Source organism: Schistocerca gregaria, unplaced genomic scaffold, assembly GCF_023897955.1.
Source record: "Schistocerca gregaria isolate iqSchGreg1 unplaced genomic scaffold, iqSchGreg1.2 ptg000285l, whole genome shotgun sequence".
NCBI classification, from domain to species: Eukaryota; Metazoa; Arthropoda; class Insecta; order Orthoptera; family Acrididae; genus Schistocerca; species Schistocerca gregaria.
The window spans coordinates 8,358,807-8,378,967 of NW_026061775.1; positions in this window are offsets into that span (position 1 = coordinate 8,358,807).

The following is a 20,161-nucleotide window of genomic DNA, read 5'->3' on the forward strand; positions in this document are numbered from 1 at the left end:
ATGGTGACTATTGTATTCAATCCCGATGCAATTTCTGTGTTTCATCAACACTCGGATAATCCACAGAGTACAGAAAGCCTCCAAATGTGCATCGGAAACTACTACTGGTCTTCCAGGGAACGATCAAATCGGAGACAGTTTGAGACATACCTCCCGTGGAGGAAAGTGCGCATGGTGACTGTTGTATTCAATCCCGATGCAATTTCTGTGTTTTATCAACACTCTGATAGTCCACAAATTACAGAATGCCTCCAGATGTGCATCGGAAACTACTACTGGTCTTCCAGGGAACGATCAACGCGTAGACTGTTTGAGACATTACTTTTATGGAGGAATGTGCGCATGGTGACTGTTGTATTCAATCCCGATGCAATTTCTGTGTTTTATCAACACTCTGATAGTCCACAAATTACAGAATTCCTCCAGATGTGCATCGGAAACTACTACTGGTCTTCCAGGGAACGATCAACGGGTAGACTGTTTGAGACATTACTTTTATGGAGGAAAGTGCGCATGGTGACTGTTGTATTCAATCCATGCATTTTCTGTGTTTCATCAACACTCTGATAGTCCACAGATTACAGAATGCCACGAGATGTGCATCGGAAACTACTACTGGCCTTCCAAGGAACGATCAAAGCGTAGACTCTTTCAGAGATTACTCCCATGGAGAAAAGTGCGGATGGTGACTGTCGTATTCAATCCCGATGCAATTTCTGTGTTTCATCAACACTCTGATAGTCCACAGATTACAGAATGATACCGGATGTGCATCGGAAACTACTACTGGTCTTCCAGGGAGCGATCAAAGCGTAGACTGTTTGAGACATACCTCCCGTGGAAGAAAGTGCGCTTATTACTCCCATGGAGGAAAGTGCGTTGGGTGACTGGTGTATTCAATCCCGATGCAATTTCTGTGTTTCATCAACACTCTGATAGTCCACAGATTACAGAATCCTCCAGATGTGCATCGGAAACTATTACTGGTCTTCCATTGAAAGATCAAAGCGTAGACTCTTTGAGACATAACTCCCATGGAGGAAATTGCGCATAAAGACTGTTGTATTCAATCCCGATGCAATTTCTGTGTTTCATCAACACTCTGACAGTCCACAGAGTACAGAAAGCCTCCAGAGGTGCATCGGAAACTACTACTGGTCTTCCAGGGAACGATCAAAGCGTAGACTCTTTGAGACATTACTCCCATGGAGGAATGTGCGCATGGTGACTGTTGTATTCAATCCCGATGCAATTTCTGTGTTTTATCAACACTCTGATAGTCCACAAATTACAGAATGCCTCCAGATGTGCATCGGAAACTACTACTGGTCTTCCAGGGAACGATCAACGCGTAGACTGTTTGAGACATTACTTTTATGGAGGAATGTGCGCATGGTGACTGTTGTATTCAATCCCGATGCAATTTCTGCGTTTCGCAAATACTCTGATAGTCTTCGGATTACAGAATGCTTCCAGATGTGCATCGGAAACTACTACTGGCCTTCCAGGGAACGATCAAAGCGTAGACTGTTTGAGAATTACTCCCATGAAGGAAAGTGCGCAACGTAACTGTTGTATTCAATCCCGATGCAATTTCTGTGTTTCATCAACACTCTGATACTCCACAGATTACAGAATGAATCCAGATGTGCATCGGAAACTACTACTGGTCTTCCAGGGAACGACCAAAGCGTAGACTGTTTGAGATATTACTTTTATGGAGGAATGTGCGCATGGTGACTGTTGTATTCAATCCCAATGCAATTTCTGTGTTTCATCAACACTCTGATAGTCCTCAGATTACAGAATGCCTCCAGATGTTCATCGGAAACTACTACTGGTCTTCCAGGGAACGTTCAAAGCGTAGACTATTTGAAACATTACTTTTATGGAGGAATGTGCGCATGGTGACTGTTGTATTCAATCCCAATGCAATTTCTGTGTTTCATCAACACTCTGATAGTCTACAATTTACAGAAGGCCTCCAGATGTTCATCGGAAACTACAACTGGTCTTCCAGGGAACGATCAAAGCGTAGACTGTTTGAGACATTACTTTTATGGAGGAATGTGCGCATGGTTACTGTTGTATTCAATCCCGATGCAATTTCTGTGTTTCATCAACACTCTGATAGTCCTCAGGTTACAGAATGCCTCCAGATGTGCATCGGAAACTACTACTGGTCTTCCAGGGATCGATCAAATCGTAGACTGTTTGAGACATACCTCCCGTGGAAGAAGTGAGCATGGTGACTGTTGTATTCAATCCCGATGCAATTTCTGTGTTTCATCAACACTCTGATACTCCACAGATTACAGAATGCCTCCAGAAGTGCATCGGAAACTACTACTGTTCTTCCAGGGAACGATCAAAGCGTAAACTCCTTGAGACATTACTCCCATGGAGGAAAGTGCGCATGGTGACTGTTGTAATCAATCCACGCATTTTCTGTGTTTCATCAACACTCTGATAGTCCACAGATTACAGAATGCCACGAGATGTGCATCGGAAACTACTACTGGCCTTCCAAGGAACGATCAAAGCGTAGACTCTTTCAGACATTACTCCCATGGAGGAAAGTGCGGATGGTGACTGTCGTATTCAATCCCGATGCAATTTCTGTGTTTCATCAACACTCTGATAGTCCACAGATTACAGAATGATACCGGATGTGCATCGGAAACTACTACTGGTCTTCCAGGGACCGATCAAAGCATACACTGTTTGAGACATACCTCCCGTGGAAGAAAGTGCGCTTATTACTCCCATGGAGGCAAGTGCGCATGGTGACTGTTGTATTCAATCCCGATGCAATTTCTGTGTTTCATCAACACTCTGATAGTCCACAGATTACAGAATGCCTCCAGATGTGCATCGGAAACTACTACTGGTCTTCCACGGAAAGATCAAAGCGTAGACTCTTTGAGACATAACTCCCATGGAGGAAATTGCGCATAAAGACTGTTGTATTCAATCCCGATGGAATTTCTGTGTTTCATCAACACTCTGACAGTCCACAGAGTACAGAAAGCCTCCAGATGTGCATCGGAAACTACTACTGGTCTTCCAGGGAACGATCAAAGCGTAGACTGTTTGAGACATTACTCCCATGGAGGAATGTGCGCATGGTGACTGTTGTATTCAATCCCGATGCAATTTCTGTGTTTCATAAACACTCTGATAGTCCACAAATTACAGAATGCCTCCAGATGTTCATCGGAAACTACTACTGGTCTTCCAGGGAACGATCAAAACGTTGAGTATTTGAGACAATACTCCCATGGAGGAAAATGCGCATGGTGACTATTGTATTCAATCCCGATGCAATTTCTGTGTTTCATCAACACTCGGATAGTCCACAGAGTACAGAAAGCCTCCAGATGTGCATCGGAAACTACTACTGGTCTTCCAGGGAACGATCAAATCGGAGACAGTTTGAGACATACCTCCCGTGGAGGAAAGTGCGCTTGGTGACTGTTGTATTCAATCCCGATGCAATTTCTGTGTTTTATCAACACTCTGATAGTCCACAAATTACAGAATGCCTCCAGATGTGCATCGGAAACTACTACTGGACTTCCAGGGAACGATCAACGCGTAGACTGTTTGAGACATTACTTTTATGGAGGAATGTGCGCATGGTGACTGTTGTATTCAATCCCGATGCAATTTCTGTGTTTTATCAACACTCTGATAGTCCACAAATTACAGAAAGCCTCCAGATGTGCATCGGAAACTACTACTGGTCTTCCAGGGAACGATCAACGCGTAGACTGTTTGAGACATTACTTTTATGGAGGAATGTGCGCATGGTGACTGTTGTATTCAATCCCGATGCAATTTCTGTGTTTCGCAAACACTCTGATAGTCCTCAGATTACAGAATGCTTCCAGATGTGCATCGGAAACTACTACTGGTCTTCCAGGGAACGATCAAAACGTAGACTGTTTGAGAATTACTCCCATGAAAGAAAGTGCGCAACGTGACTGTTGTATTCAATCCCGATGCAATTTCTGTGTTTCATCAACACTCTGATACTCCACAGATTACAGAATGCCTCCAGATGTGCATCGGATACTACGACTGGTCTTCCAGGGAACGATCAAAGCGTAGACTGTTTGAGATATTACTCCCATGGAGGAAAGTGCGCATGGTGACTGGCGTATTCAATCCCGATGCATTTTCTGTGTTTCATCAACACTCTGATAGTCCACAGATTACAGAATGCCACCAGATGTGCATCGGAAACTACTACTGGTCTTCCAGGGAACGATCAAATCGTAGATTCTTTGAGACATACCTCCCGTGGAAGAAAGTGCGCATGGTGTCTGTTGTATTCAATCCCGATGCAATTTCTGTGTTTCTTCAACACTCTGATAGTCCACAGATTACAGAATGCCTCCAGATGTGCATCGGAAACTACTACTGGTCTTCCACGGAAAGATCAAAGCGTAGACTCTTTGAGACATAACTCCCATGGAGGAAATTGCGTACAAAGACTGTTGTATTCAATCCCGATGCAATATCTGTGTTTCATCAACACTCTGACAGTCCACAGAGTACAGAAAGCCTCCAGATGTGCATCGGAAACTACTACTGGTCTTCCAGGGAACGATCAAAGCGTAGACTGTTTGAGACATTACTCCCATGGAGGAATGTGCGCATGGTGACTGTTGTATTCAATCCCGATGCAATTTCTGTGTTTCATCAACACTCTGATAGTCCACAAATTACAGAATGCCTCCAGATGTTCATCGGAAACTACTACTGGTCTTCCAGGGAACGATCAAAGCGTTGAGTATTTGAGACAATACTCCCATGGAGGAAAGTGCGCATGGTGACTATTGTATTCAATCCCGGTGCAATTTCTGTGTTTCATCAACACTCTGATAGTCCACAGAGTACAGAAAGCCTCCAGATGTGCATCGGAAACTACTACTGGTCTTCCAGGGAACGATCAAATCGTAGACTGTTTGAGACATACCTCCCGTGGAGGAAAGTGCGCATGGTGACTGTTGTATTCAATCCCGATGCAATTTCTGTGTTTCATCAACACTCTGATAGTCCACAAATTACAGAATGCCTCCAGATGTGCATCGGAAACTACTACTGGTCTTCCAGGGAACGATCAACGCGTAGACTGTTTGAGACATTACTTTTATGGAGGAATGTGCGCATGGTGACTGTTGTATTCAATCCCGATGCAATTTCTGTGTTTCATCAACACCCTGATAGTCCACAGATTACAGAATGCCTCCAGAAGTGCATTGGAAACTACTACTGTTCTTCCAGGGAACGATCAAAGCGTAAACTCCTTGAGACATTACTCCCATGGAGGAAAGTGCGCATGGTGACTGTTGTATTCAATCCCGATGCAATTTCTGTGTTTCATCAACACTCTTATAGTCCACAGATTACAGAATGCCTCCAGAAGTGCATCGGAAACCACTACTGTTCTTCCAGGGAACGATCAAAGCGTAAACACTTTGAGACATTACTCCCATGAAGGAAAGTGCGCATGGTGACTGTTGTATTCAATCCACGCATTTTCTGTGTTTCATCAACACACTGATAGTCCACAGATTACAGAATGCCACGAGATGTGCATCGGAAACTACTACTGGTCTTCCAAGGAACGATCAAAGCGTAGACTATTTGAGACATTACTTTTATGGAGGAATATGCGCATGGTGACTCTTGTATTCAATCCCAATGCAATTTCTGTGTTTCATCAACACTCTGATAGTCCTCAGATTACAGAATGCCTCCAGATGTTCATCGGAAACTACTATTGGTCTTCCAGGGAACGTTCAAAGCGTAGACTATTTGAAACATTACGTTTATGGAGGAATGTGCGCATGGTGACTGTTGTATTCAATCCCAATGCAATTTCTGTGTTTCATCAACACTCTGATAGTCTACAATTTACAGAAGGCCTCCAGATGTTCATCGGAAACTACTACTGGTCTTCCAGGGAACGATCAAAGCGTAGACTGTTTGAGACATTACTTTTATGGAGGAATGTGCGCAAGGTTACTGTTGTATTCAATCCCGATGCAATTTCTGTGTTTCATCAACACTCTGATACTCCACAGATTACAGAATGCCTCCAGATGTGCATCGGAAACTACTACTGGTCTTCCAGGGAACGATCAAAGAGTAGACTCTTTCAGACATTACTCCCATGGAGGAAAGTGCGGTTGGTGACTGTTGTGTTCAATCCCGATGCAATTTCTGTGTTTCGTCAACACTCTGATAGGACACAGATTACAGAATGCCACCAGATGTTCATCGGAAACTACTACTGGTCTTCCAGGGAACGATCAAATCGTAGACTGTTTGAGACATTACTACCGTGGGGGAAAGTGCGCATGGTGACTGTTGTATTCAGTCCCGATGCAATTTCTGTGTTTTATCAACACTCTGATAGTCCATAGATTACAGAATGTCTCCAGATGTTCATCGGAAACTACTACTGGTCTTCCAGGGAACGTTCAAAGTGTAGACTATTTGAGACATTACTTTTATGGAGGTATGTGCGCATGGTGAATGATGTATTCAATCCCGATGCAATTTCTGTGTTACATCAACACTCTGATAGTCCTCAGATTACAGAATGCCTCCAGATGTGCATCGGAAACTACTACTGGTCTTCCAGGGAACGATCAAAGCGTTGACTGTTTGAGACATACCTCCCGTGGAGGAAAGTGCGCATGGTGACTGTTGTATTCAATCCCGATGCAATTTCTGTGTTCCATCTACACTCTGATAGTCCACAGACTACAGAATGCATCCAGATGTGCATCGGAAGCTACTACTGGTCTTCCAGGGAAAGATCAAAGCGTAGACTTTTTGAGACATAACTCCCATGGAGGAAACTGCGCATGGAGACTGTTGTATACAATCCCGATGCAATTTCTGTTTTGCATCAACACTCTGACAGTCCACAGAGTACAGAAAGCCTCCAGATGTCCATCGGAAACTACTACTGGTCTTCCAGGGAACGATCAAAGCGTAGACTGTTTGAGAATTACTCCCATAGAGGAAAGTGCGCATTGTGACTCTTGTATTTAATCCCGATGCAATTTCTGTGTTTCATCAACACTCTGATAGTCCATAGATTACAGAATGCCTCCAGATGTGCATCGGAAACTACTACTGGTTTTCCAGGGAACGATCATAGCGTAGACTCTTTCAGACATTACTCCAATGGTGGAAAGCGCGGATGGTGACTGTTGTATTCAATCCCGATGCTATTTCTGTGTTTCATCAACACTCTGATAGTCCACAGACTACAGAATGCCTCCAGATGTGCATTGGAAGCTACTACTGGTCTTCCAGAGAAAGATCAAAGCGTAGACTCCTTGAGACATAACTCCCATGGAGGAAACTGCGGATGGAGACTGTTGTATTCAATCCCGATGCAATTTCTGTGTTTCATCAACACTCTGACAGTCCACAGAGTACAGAAAGCCTTCAGATGTGCATCGGAAACTACTACTGGTCTTCCAGGGAACGATCAAAGCGTAGCCGGTTTGAGAATTACTCCCATGAAGGAAAGTGCGCATGGTGATTGTTGATTTCAATGCCGATGCAATTTCTGTGTTTCATCAACACTCTGATACTCCACAGATTACAGAATGCCTCCAGATGTGCATCGGAAACTACTACTGGTGTTCCAGGGAACGATCAAAGCGTAGACTCTTTCAGACATTACTCCCATGGAGGAAAGTGCGGTTGGTGACTGTTGTATTCAATCCCGATGCAATTTCTGTGTTTCGTCAACACTCTGATAGGACACAGATTACAGAATGCCACCAGATGTTCATCGGAAACTACTACTGGTCTTCCAGGGAACGATCAAATCGTAGACTGTTTGAGACATTACTACCGTGGAGGAAAGTGCGCATGGTGACTGTTGTATTCAGTCCCGATGCAATTTCTGTGTTTCATCAACACTCTGATAGTCCATAGATTACAGAATGTCTCCAGATGTTCATCGGAAACTACTACTGGTCTTCCAGGGAACGTTCAAAGTGTAGACTATTTGAGACATTACTTTTATGGAGGTATGTGCGCATGGTAAATGATGTATTCAATCCCGATGCAATTTCTGTGTTACATCAACACCCTGATAGTCCTCAGATTACAGAATGCCTCCAGATGTGCATCGGAAACTACTACTGGTCTTCCAGGGAACGATCAAAGCGTTGACTGTTTGAGACATACCTCCCGTGGAGGAAAGTGCGCATGGTGACTGTTGTATTCAATCCCGATGCAATTTCTGTGTTTCATCAACACTCCGATAGTCCACAGATTACACAATGCCACCAGTTGTGCATCGGAAACTACTACTGGTCTTCCAGGGAACGATCAAAGCGTAGACAGTTTGAGACATACCTCCCATGGTGGAAAGTGCGCATGGTGACCGTTGTATTCAATCCCGGTGCAATTTCTGTGTTTCATCAACACTGTGGTAGTCCAATGATTACAGAATGCCGCCAGATGTTCATCGGAAACTACTACTGGTCTTCCAGGGAACGTTCAATGCGTAGACTCTTTGAGACATTACTACCGTGGAGGAAAGTGCGCATGGTGACTATTGTATTCAATCCCGATGCAATTTCTGTGTTTCATCAACACTCTGATAGTCTACAATTTACAGAAGGCCTCCAGATGTTCATCGGAAACTACTACTGGTCTTCCAGGGAACGATCAAAGCGTAGACTGTTTGAGACATTACTTTTATCTAGGAATGTGCGCATGGTGACTGTTGTATTCAATCCCGATGCAATTTCTGTGTTTCATCAACACTCTGATAGTCTACAATTTACAGAAGGCCTCCAGATGTTCATCGGAAACTACTACTGGTCTTCCAGGGAACGATCAAAGCGTAGTCTGTTTGAGACATTGCTTTTATGGAGGAATGTGCGCAAGGTTACTGTTGTATTCAATCCCGATGCAATTTCTGTGTTTCATCAACACTCTGATACTCCACAGATTACAGAATGCCTCCAGATGTGCATCGGAAAATACTACTGGTCTTCCAGGGAACGATCAAAGAGTAGACTCTTTCAGACATTACTCCCATGGAGGAAAGTGCGGTTGGTGACTGTTGTGTTCAATCCCGATGCAATTTCTGTGTTTCGTCAACACTCTGATAGGACACAGATTACAGAATGCCACCAGATGTTCATCGGAAACTACTACTGGTCTTCCAGGGAACGATCAAATCGTAGACTGTTTGAGACATTACTACCGTGGGGGAAAGTGCGCATGGTTACTGTTGTATTCAGTCCCGATGCAATTTCTGTGTTTCATCAACACTCTGATAGTCCATAGATTACAGAATGCCACGAGATGTGCATCGGAAACTACTACTGGTCTTCCAAGGAACGATCAAAGCGTAGACTATTTGAGACATTACTTTTATGGAGGAATATGCGCATGGTGACTCTTGTATTCAATCCCAATGCAATATCTGTGTTTCATCAACACTCTGATAGTCCTCAGATTACAGAATGCCTCCAGATGTTCATCGGAAACTACTACTGGTCTTCCAGGGAACGTTCAAAGCGTAGACTATTTGAAACATTACGTTTATGGAGGAATGTGCGCATGGTGACTGTTGTATTCAATCCCAATGCAATTTCTGTGTTTCATCAACACTCTGATAGTCTACAATTTACAGAAGGCCTCCAGATGTTCATCGGAAACTACTACTGGTCTTCCAGGGAACGATCAAAGCGTAGACTGTTTGAGACATTACTTTTATGGAGGAATGTGCGCAAGGTTACTGTTGTATTCAATCCCGATGCAATTTCTGTGTTTCATCAACACTCTGATACTCCACAGATTACAGAATGCCTCCAGATGTGCATCGGAAACTACTACTGGTCTTCCAGGGAACGATCAAAGAGTAGACTCTTTCAGACATTACTCCCATGGAGGAAAGTGCGGTTGGTGACTGTTGTGTTCAATCCCGATGCAATTTCTGTGTTTCGTCAACACTCTGATAGGACACAGATTACAGATTGCCACCAGATGTTCATCGGAAACTACTACTGGTCTTCCAGGGAACGATCAAATCGTAGACTGTTTGAGACATTACTACCGTGTTGGAAAGTGCGCATGGTGACTGTTGTATTCAATCCCGATGCAATTTCTGTGTTTCATCAACACTCTGATAGTCCATAGATTACAGAATGTCTCCAGATGTTCATCGGAAACTACTACTGGTCTTCCAGGGAATGTTCACAGTGTAGACTATTTGAGACATTACTTTTATGGAGGTATGTGCGCATGGTGAATGATGTATTCAATCCCGATGCAATTTCTGTGTTACATCAACACTCTGATAGTCCTCAGATTACAGAATGCCTCCAGATGTGCATCGGAAACTACTACTGGTCTTCCAGGGAACGATCAAAGCGTTGACTGTTTGAGACATACCTCCCGTGGAGGAAAGTGCGCATGGTGACTGTTGTATTCAATCCCGATGCAATTTCTGTGTTCCATCTACACTCTGATAGTCCACAGACTACAGAATGCCTCCAGATGTGCATCGGAAGCTACTACTGGTCTTCCAGGGAAAGATCAAAGCGTAGACTTTTTGAGACATAACTCCCATGGAGGAAACTGCGCATGGAGACTGTTGTATACAATCCCGATGCAATTTCTGTTTTGCATCAACACTCTGACAGTCCACAGAGTACAGAAAGCCTCCAGATGTGCATCGGAAACTACTACTGGTCTTCCAGGGAACGATCAAAGCGTAGACTGTTCGAGAATTACTCCTATAGAGGAAAGTGCGCATTGTGACTCTTGTATTTAATCCCGATGCAATTTCTGTGTTTCATCAACACTCTGATAGTCCACAGATTACAGAATGCCTCCAGATGTGCATCGGAAACTACTACTGGTTTTCCAGGGAACGATCATAGCGTAGACTCTTTCAGACATTACTCCAATGGAGGAAAGCGCGGATGGTGACTGTTGTATTCAATCCCGATGCTATTTCTGTGTTTCATCAACACTCTGATAGTCCACAGACTACACAATGCCACCAGTTGTGCATCGGAAACTACTACTGGTCTTCCAGGGAACGATCAAAGCGTAGACAGTTTAAGACATACCTTCCATGGAGGAAAGTGCGCATGGTGACCGTTGTATTCAATCCCGGTGCAATTTCTGTGTTTCATCAACACTGTGGTAGTCCAATGATTACAGAATGCCGCCAGATGTTCATCGGAAACTACTACTGGTCTTCCAGGGAACGATCAAAGCGTTGAGTATTTGAGACAATACTCCCATGGAGGAAAGTGCGCATGGTGACTATTGTATTCAATCCCGATGCAATTTCTGTGTTTCATCAACACTCTGATACTCCACAGATTACAGAATGCCTACAGATGTGCATCGGAAACTACTACTGGTCTTCCAGCTAACGATCAAAGCGTAGACTGTTTGAGATATTACTCCCATGGAGGAAAGTGCGCATGGTGATTGTTGTATTCAATCCCGATGCAATTTCTGTGTTTAATCAACACTCTGAAAGTCCACAGATTACAGAATGCCTCCAGAAGTGCATCGAAAACTACTACTGTTCTTCCAGGGAACGATCATAGCGTAAACTCCTTGACACATTACTCCCATGGAGGAAAGTGCGCATGGTGACTGTTGTATTCAATCCATGCATTTTCTGTGTTTCATCAACACTCTGATAGTCCACAGATTACAGAATGCCACGAGATGTGCATCGGAAACTACTACTGGCCTTCCAAGGAACGATCAAAACGTAGACTCTTTCAGACATTACTCCCATGCAGGAAAGTGCGGATGGTGACTGTCGTATTCAATCCCGATGCAATTTCTGTGTTTCATCAACACTCTGATAGTCCACAAATTACAGAATGCCTCCAGATGTTCATCGGAAACTACTACTGGTCTTCCAGGGAACGATCAAAGCGTTGAGTATTTGAGACAATACTCCCATGGAGGAAAGTGCGCATGGTGACTATTGTATTCAATCGCGATGCAATTTCTGTGTTTCGCAAAGACTCTGATAGTCCTCAGATTACAGAATGATACCGGATGTGCATCGGAAACTACTACTGGTCTTCCAGGGAGCGATCAAAGCGTAGACTGTTTGAGACATACCTCCCGTGGAAGAAAGTGCGCTTATTACTCCCATGGAGGAAAGTGCGCATGGTGACTGTTGTATTCAATCCCGATGCAATTTCTGTGTTTCATCAACACTCTGATAGTCCACAGTTTACAGAATGCCTCCAGATGTGCATCGGAAACTACTACTGGTCTTCCAGGGAAAGATCAAAGCGTAGACTCTTTGAGACATAACTCCCATGGAGGAAATTGTGCATATAGACTGTTGTATTCAATCCCGATGCAATTTCTGTGTTTCATCAACACTCTGACAGTCCACAGAGTACAGAAAGCCTCCAGAGGTGCATCGGAAACTACTACTGGTCTTCCAGGGAACGATCAAAGCGTAGACTGTTTGAGACATTACTCCCATGGAGGAATGTGCGCATGGTGACTGTTGTATTCAATCCCGATGCAATTTCTGTGTTTCATCAACACTCTGATAGTCCACAAATTACAGAATGCCTCCAGATGTTCATCGGAAACTACTACTGGTCTTCCAGGGAACGATCAAAGCGTTGAGTATTTGAGACAATACTCCCATGGAGGAAAGTGCGCATGGTGACTATTGTATTCAATCCCGATGCAATTTCTGTGTTTCGCAAAGGCTCTGATAGTCCTCAGATTACAGAATGCTTCAGATGTGCATTGGAAACTACTACTGGTCTTCCAGGGAACGATCAAAGCGTAGACTGTTTGAGAATTACTCCCATGAAGGAAAGTGCGCAACGTGACTGTTGAATTCAATCCCGATACAATTTCTGTGTTTCATCAACACTCTGATATTCCACAGATTACAGAACGCCTCCAGATGTTCATCGGGAACTACAACTGGTCTTCCAGGGAACGATCAAAGCGTAGACTGTTTGAGATATTACTTTTATGGAGGAATGTGCGCATGGTGACTGTTGTATTCAATCCCAATGCAATATCTGTGTTTCATCAACTCTCTGATAGTCCACAGATTACAGAATGCCTCCAGAAGTGCATCGGAAACTACTACTGTTCTTCCAGGGAACGATCAAAGCGTAAACTCCTTGAGACATTACTCCCATGGAGGAAAGTGCGCATGGTGACTGTTGTATTCAATCCCGATGCAATTTCTGTGTTTCATCAACACTCTTATAGTCCACAGATTACAGAATGCCTCCAGAAGTGCATCGGAAACCACTACTGTTCTTCCAGGGAACGATCAAAGTGTAAACACCTTGAGAGATTACTCCCATGAAGGAATGTGCGCATGGTGACTGTTGTATTCAATCCACGCATTTTCTGTGTTTCATCAACACACTGATAGTACACAGATTACAGAATGCCACGAGATGTGCATCGGAAACTACTACTGGTCTTCCAAGGAACAATCAAAGCGTAGACTATTTGAGACATTACTTTTATGGAGGAATTCGCGCATGGTGACTGTTGTATTCAATCCCGATGCAATTTCTGTGTTTCATCAACACTCTGATAGTCCTCAGATTACAGAATGCCTCCAGATGTTCATCGGAAACTACTACTGGTCTTCCAGGGAACGTTCAAATCGTAGACTATTTGAAACATTACTTTTATGGAGGGATGTGCGCATGGTGACTGTTGTATTCAATCCCAATGTAATTTCTGTGTTTCATCAACACTCTGATAGTCTACAATTTACAGAAGGCCTCTAGATGTTCATCGGAAACTACTACTGGTCTTCCAGGGAACGATCAAAGCGTAGACTGTTTGAGACATTAATTTTATGGAGGAATGTGCGCATGGTTACTGTTGTATTCAATCCCGATGCAATTTCTGTGTTTCATCAACACTCTGATAGTCCTCATTTTACAGAATGCCTCCAGATGTGCATCGGAAACTACTACTGGTCTTCCAGGGATCGATCAAAGCGTAGACTGTTTGAGACATACCTCCCGTGGAGGAAGTGCGCATGGTGACTGTTGTAATCAATCCCGATGCAATTTCTGTGTTTCATCAACACTCTGATAGTCCACAGATTACAGAATGCCTCCAGAAGTGCATCGGAAACTACTACTGGTCTTCCAGGGAACGATCAACGCGTAGACTGTTTGAGACATTACTTTTATGGAGGAATGTGCGCATGGTGACTGTTGTATTCAATCCATGCATTTTCTGTGTTTCATCAACACTCTGATAGTCCACAGATTACAGAATGCCACGAGATGTGCATCGGAAACTACTACTGGCCTTCCAAGGAACGATCAAAGCGTAGACTCTTTCAGAGATTACTCCCATGGAGGAGAGTGCGGATGGTGACTGTCGTATTCAATCCCGATGCAATTTCTGTGTTTCATCAACACTCTGATAATCCACAGATTACAGAATGATACCGGATGTGCATCGGAAACTACTACTGGTCTTCCAGGGAGCGATCAAAGTGTAGACTGTTTGAGACATACCTCCCGTGGAAGAAAGTGCGCTTATTACTCCCATGGAGGAAAGTGCGCATGGTGACTGGTGTATTCAATCCCGATGCAATTTCTGTGTTTCATCAACACTCTGATAGTCCACAGATTACAGAATCCTCCAGATGTGCATCGGAAACTATTACTGGTCTTCCATTGAAAGATCAAAGCGTAGACTCTTTGAGACATAACTCCCATGGAGGAAATTGCGCATAAAGACTGTTGTATTCAATCCTGATGCAATTTCTGTGTTTCATCAACACTCTGACAGTCCACAGAGTACAGAAAGCCTCCAGAGGTGCATCGGAAACTACTACTGGTCTTCCAGGGAACGATCAAAGCGTAGACTGTTTGAGACATTACTCCCATGGAGGAATGTGCGCATGGTGACTGTTGTATTCAATCCCGATGCAATTTCTGTGTTTCATCAACACTCTGATAGTCCACAAATTACAGAATGCCTCCAGATGTGCATCGGAAACTACTACTGGTCTTCCAGGGAACGATCAAAGCGTAGACTGTTTGAGAATTACTCCCAAGAAGGAAAGTGCGCAACGTAACTGTTGTATTCAATCCCGATGCAATTTCTGTGTTTCATCAACACTCTGATACTCCACAGATTACAGAATTCCTCCAGATGTGCATCGGAAACTACTACTGGTCTTCCAGGGAACGATCAAATCGTAGACTGTTTGAGATATTACTTTTATGGAGGAATGTGCGCATGGTGACTGTTGTATTCAATCCCAATGCAATTTCTGTGTTTCATCAACACTCTGATAGTCCTCAGATTACAGAATGCCTCCAGATGTTCATCGGAAACTACTACTGGTCTTCCAGGGAACGTTCAAAGCGTAGACTATTTGAAACATTACTTTTATGGAGGAATGTGCGCATGGTGACTGTTGTATTCAATCCCAATGCAATTTCTGTGTTTCATCAACACTCTGATAGTCTACAATTTACAGAAGGCCTCCAGATGTTCATCGGAAACTACTACTGGTCTTCCAGGGAACGATCAAAGCGTAGACTGTTTGAGACATTACTTTTATGGAGGAATGTGCGCATGGTTACTGTTGTATTCAATCCCGATGCAATTTCTGTGTTTCATCAACACTCTGATAGTCCTCAGATTACAGAATGCCTCCAGATGTGCATCGGAAACTACTACTGGTCTTCCAGGGATCGATCAAAGCGTAGACTGTTTGAGACATACCTCCCGTGGAAGAAGTGCGCATGGTGACTGTTGTATTCAATCCCGATGCAATTTCTGTGTTTCATCAACACTCTGATACTCCACAGATTACAGAATGCCTCCAGAAGTGCATCGGAAACTACTACTGTTCTTCCAGGGAACGATCAAAGCGTAAACTCCTTGAGACATTACTATCATGGATTAAAGTGCGCATGGTGACTGTTGTAATCAATCCACGCATTTTCTGTGTTTCATCAACACTCTGATAGTCCACAGATTACAGAATGCCACGAGCTGTGCATCGGAAACTACTACTGGCCTTACAAGGAACGATCAAAGCGTAGACTCTTTCAGACATTACTCCCATGGAGGAAAGTGCGGATGGTGACTGTCGTATTCAATCCCGATGCAATTTCTGTTTTCATCAACACTCTGATAGTCCACAGATTACAGAATGATACCGGATGTGCATCGGAAACTACTACTGGTCTTCCAGGGAGCGATCAAAGCGTAGACTGTTTGAGACATACCTCCCGTGGAAGAAAGTGCGCTTATTACTACCCATGGAGGAAAGTGCTCATGGTGACTGTTGTATTCAATCCCGATGCAATTTCTGTGTTTCATCAACACTCTGATAGTCCACAGATTACAGAATGCCTCCAGATGTGCATCGGAAACTACTACTGGTCTTCCACGGAAAGATCAAAGCGTAGACTCTTTGAGACATAACTCCCATGGAGGAAATTGCGCATAAAGACTGTTGTATTCAATCCCGATGCAATTTCTGTGTTTCATCAACACTCTGACAGTCCACAGAGTACAGAAAGCCTCCAGATGTGCATCGGAAACTACTACTGGTCTTCCAGGGAACGATCAAAACGTAGACTGTTTGAGACATTACTCCCATGGAGGAATGTGCGCATGGTGACTGTTGTATTCAATCCCGATGCAATTTCTGTGTTTCATCAACACTCTGATAGTCCACAAATTACAGAATGCCTCCAGATGTTCATCGGAAACTACTACTGGTCTTCCAGGGAACGATCAAAGCGTTGAGTATTTGAGACAATACTCCCATGGAGGAAAATGCGCATGGTGACTATTGTATTCAATCCCGATGCAATTTCTGTGTTTCATCAACACTCGGATAGTCCACAGAGTACAGAAAGCCTCCAGATGTGCATCGGAAACTACTACTGGTCTTCCAGGGAACGATCAAATCGGAGACAGTTTGAGACATACCTCCCGTGGAGGAAAGTGCGCATGGTGACTGTTGTATTCAATCCCGATGCAATTTCTGTGTTTTATCAACACTCTGATAGTCCACAAATTACAGAATGCCTCCAGATGTGCATCGGAAACTACTACTGGTCTTCCAGGGAACGATCAACGCGTAGACTGTTTGAGACATTACTTTTATGGAGGAATGTGCGCATGGTGACTGTTGTATTCAATCCCGATGCAATTTCTGTGTTTTATCAACACTCTGATAGTCCACAAATTACAGAATGCCTCCAGATGTGCATCGGAAACTACTACTGGTCTTCCAGGGAACGATCAACGCGTAGACTGTTTGAGACATTACTTTTATGGAGGAATGTGCGCATGGTGACTGTTGTATTCAATCCCGATGCAATTTCTGTGTTTCGCAAACACTCTGATAGTCCTCAGATTACAGAATGCTTCCAGATGTGCATCGGAAACTACTACTGGTCTTCCAGGGAACGATCAAAACGTAGACTGTTTGAGAATTACTCCCATGAAAGAAAGTGCGCAACGTGACTGTTGTATTCAATCCCGATGCAATTTCTGTGATTCATCAACACTCTGATACTCCACAGATTACAGAATGCCTCCAGATGTGCATCGGATACTACGACTGGTCTTCCAGGGAACGATCAAAGCGTAGACTGTTTGAGATATTACTCCCATGGAGGAAAGTGCGCATGGTGACTGGCGTATTCAATCCCGATGCATTTTCTGTGTTTCATCAACACTCTGATAGTCCACAGATTACAGAATGCCACCAGATGTGCATCGGAAACTACTACTGGTCTTCCAGGGAACGATCAAAGCGTAGATTGTTTGAGACATACCTCCCGTGGAAGAAAGTGCGCATGGTGTCTGTTGTATTCAATCCCGATGCAATTTCTGTGTTTTTTCAACACTCTGATAGTCCACAGATTACAGAATGAATCCAGATGTGCATCGGAAACTACTACTGGTCTTCCACGGAAAGATCAAAGCGTAGACTCTTTGAGACATAACTCCCATGGAGGAAATTGCGCACAAAGACTGTTGTATTCAATCCCGATGCAATATCTGTGTTTCATCAACACTCTGACAGTCCACAGAGTACAGAAAGCCTCCAGATGTGCATCGGAAACTACTACTGGTCTTCCAGGGAACGATCAAAGCGTAGACTGTTTGAGACATTACTCCCATGGAGGAATGTGCGCATGGTGACTGTTGTATTCAATCCCGATGCAATATCTGTGTTTCATCACACTCTGATAGTCCACAAATTACAGAATGCCTCCAGATGTTCATCGGAAACTACTACTGGTCTTCCAGGGAACGATCAAAGCGTTGAGTATATGAGACAATACTCCCATGGAGGAAAGTGCGCATGGTGACTATTGTATTCAATCCCGATGCAATTTCTGTGTTTCATCAACACTCTGATAGTCCACAGAGTACAGAAAGCCTCCAGATGTGCATCGGAAACTACTACTGGTCTTCCAGGGAACGATCAAATCGTAGACTGTTTGAGACATACCTCCCGTGGAGGAAAGTGCGCATGGTGACTGTTGTATTCAATCCCGATGCAATTTCTGTGTTTTATCAACACTCTGATAGTCCACAAATTACAGAATGCCTCCAGATGTGCATCGGAAACTACTACTGGTCTTCCAGGGAACGATCAACGCGTAGACTGTTTGAGACATTACTTTTATGGAGGAATGTGCGCATGGTGACTGTTGTATTCAATCCAGATGCAATTTCTGTGTTTTATCAACACTCTGATAGTCCACAAATTACAGAATGCCTCCAGATGTGCATCGGAAACTACTACTGGTCTTCCAGGGAACGATCAACGCGTAGACTGTTTGAGACATTACTTTTATGGAGGAATGTGCGCATGGTGACTGTTGTATTCAATCCCGATGCAATATCTGTGTTTCATCAACACTTTGATGGTCCACAGATTACAGAATGCCTCCAGATGTGCATCGGAAACTACTACTGGTATTCCAGGGAAAGATCAAATCGTATTCTCTTTGAGAAATTACTCCCATGGAGGAAAGGGCGCATGGTGACTGTTGAATTCAATCCAGATGCAATTTCTGTGTTTCATCAACACTCTGATAGTCCACAGATTAGAGAATGCCGCCAGATGTGCATCGGAAACTACTACTGGTCTTCCTGGGATCGATCAAAGCGTAGATTGTTAGAGACATTACTCCCATGAAGGGAAGTGCGCATGGTGACTGTTGTATTCAATCCGGATGCAATTTCTGTGTTTCATCAACTCTCTGATCGTCCACAGATTACAGAATGCCTCCAGATGCGCATCGGAAACTACTACTGGTTTTCCAGGGAACGAAGAAAGCGTAGACTGTTTGAGACATTACACCCATGGAGGAAAGTGCCAATGGTGACTGTTGTATTCAATCTTTATGCAATTTCTGTGTTTCATCAACTCTCTGATCATCCACAGATTACAGAATGCCTCCAAATGTGTATCGGAAACTACTACTGGTCTTCCAGGGAACGATGAAAGCGTAGACTGTTTGAGACATTACTCCCGTGAAGGAAAGTGTGCATGATGACTGTTGTATTCAACCCCGATGCAATTTCTGTGTTTCATCAATACTCTGATAGTCCACAGATTACAGAATGCCTCCAGATGTGCATCGGAAACTTTTGCTGGTCTTCCAGGGAACGATCAAAGCGTAGACTGTTTGAGGCATTACACCCATGGAGGAAAGTGCGCATGGTGGCAGTTGTATTCTATCCCGAGGCAATTTCTGTGTTTCATCAACACTCTGATAGTCCACAGATTACAGAATGCCTCCAGATGTGCATCGGAAACTACTACTGGTCTTCCAGGGAACGATCAAAGTATAGACTGTTTGAGACATTACTCACATTGAGGAAAGTGCGCATGGTGACTGTTGTATTCAATTCCGATGCAATTTCTGTGTTTCATCAATACTCTGATAGTCCACAGAATACAGAATGCCTCCAGATGTGCATCGGAAACTACTACTGGTCTTCCATTGAACGATGAAAGCGTAAACCGTTTGAGACAATACTCCCATGGAGGAAACTGCGCATGGTGATTGTTGTATTCAATCCCGATGCAATTTCTGTGTTTCATCAA